This window comes from Arachis ipaensis, chromosome B10 (genome assembly GCF_059453495.1).
Source record: "Arachis ipaensis isolate K30076 ecotype BB chromosome B10, ASM5945349v1, whole genome shotgun sequence".
NCBI lineage: Eukaryota > Viridiplantae > Streptophyta > Magnoliopsida > Fabales > Fabaceae > Arachis > Arachis ipaensis.
The window spans coordinates 123,235,491-123,236,900 of NC_142435.1; the positions used below are offsets into that span (position 1 = coordinate 123,235,491).

The 1,410-nt window shown below is 41.0% G+C and overlaps 1 non-coding gene across 1 annotated transcript; it reads left to right on the forward strand.

Annotated features, from left to right (window-relative positions):
* The first annotated feature begins 819 nt into the window (after positions 1 to 819).
* On the forward strand, positions 820 to 927 carry LOC148581567 (small nucleolar RNA R71). The gene has a single exon (XR_015896101.1). It is a non-coding gene; the product is annotated as a small nucleolar RNA R71 (small nucleolar RNA).
* The last annotated feature ends 483 nt before the right edge of the window (positions 928 to 1,410 follow it).

Here is a 1,410-nt window from a genome sequence, read left to right on the forward strand (position 1 = left end):
CAGGAGGTCTTCCTCACTGGGATTCACGTCCTCTCCCTCTTTTATGGTTTCGGCCATGATGGTCATTTCAATGGCCTTGCACTCCCCTTTTGGATTTTCTTCTGTATTACTTGGGAGAGTACTAGGAGGGGTTTCAGTGATCTTCTTACTCAGCTGGCCCACTTGTGCTTCCAAATTTCTAATGGAGGACCTTGTTTCATTCATGAAACTCACAGTGGCCTTAGATAGATCAGAGACTAAGTTTGCTAAATTAGAGGTATTTTGTTCAAAGTTCTCTGTCTGTTGCTGAGTGGATGATGGAAAAGGTTTACTATTGTTAAACCTATTTCTTCCACCATTATTAAAGCCTTGTTGAGGCTTTTGTTGATCCTTCCATGAGAGATTTGGGTGATTTCTCCATGAGGGATTATAGGTGTTTCCATATGGTTCACCCATGTAATTCACCTCTGCTATTGCAAGGTTTTCAGGATCATAGGCCTCTTCTTCAGAAGGCGCCTCTTGAGTACTGTTGGATGCAGCTTGCATTCCATTCAGACTCTGAGAAATTATATTGACTTGCTGAGTCAATATTTTATTCTGAGCCAATATGGCATTCAGAGTATCAATTTCAAGAACTCCCTTCTTTTGAGGCGTCCCATTGTTTACAGGATTCCTCTCAGAAGTGTACATGAACTGGTTATTAGCAACCATATCAATGAGTTCTTGAGCTTCTGCAGGCATTTTCTTTAGGTGAATAGATCCACCTGCAGAAGTATCCAATGACATCTTTGATAACTCAGATAAACCATCATAGAATATATCTAGGATGGTCCATTCTGAAAGCATGTCAGAAGGACACTTTTTGGTCAGCTGCTTGTATCTCTCCCAAGCTTCATAGAGGGATTCACCTTCTTTCTGTCTGAAGGTTTGAACATCCACTCTAAGCTTACTAAGCTTTTGAGGAGGAAAGAACTTAGCTAAGAAAGCCGTGACCAGCTTATCCCAAGAGTTCAGGCTATCTTTGGGTTGAGAGTCCAACCACACTCTAGCTCTGTCTCTTACAGCAAAAGGGAAAAGCATGAGCCTGTAGACTTCAGGATCTACTCCATTAGTCTTAACAGTATCACAGATCTGAAAAAATTCAGTTAAGAACTGAAAAGGATCTTCAGATGGAAGTCCATGGAACTTGCAGTTCTGCTACATCAGAGAAACTAATTGAGGTTTCAGCTCAAAATTGTTTGCTCCAATGGTGGGGATGGAGATGCTTCTTCCATGTAAATTGGAATTAGGTGTAGTAAAGTCACCAAGCATCCTCCTTGCATTATTATCATTTTCGGCTGCCATCTCCTCTTCTTGTTCGAAAATTTCTGAAAGGTGCTTGCTGGATTGTTGTAATTTAGCTTCTCTTAGTTTTCTCTTCAGAGTCCTTTC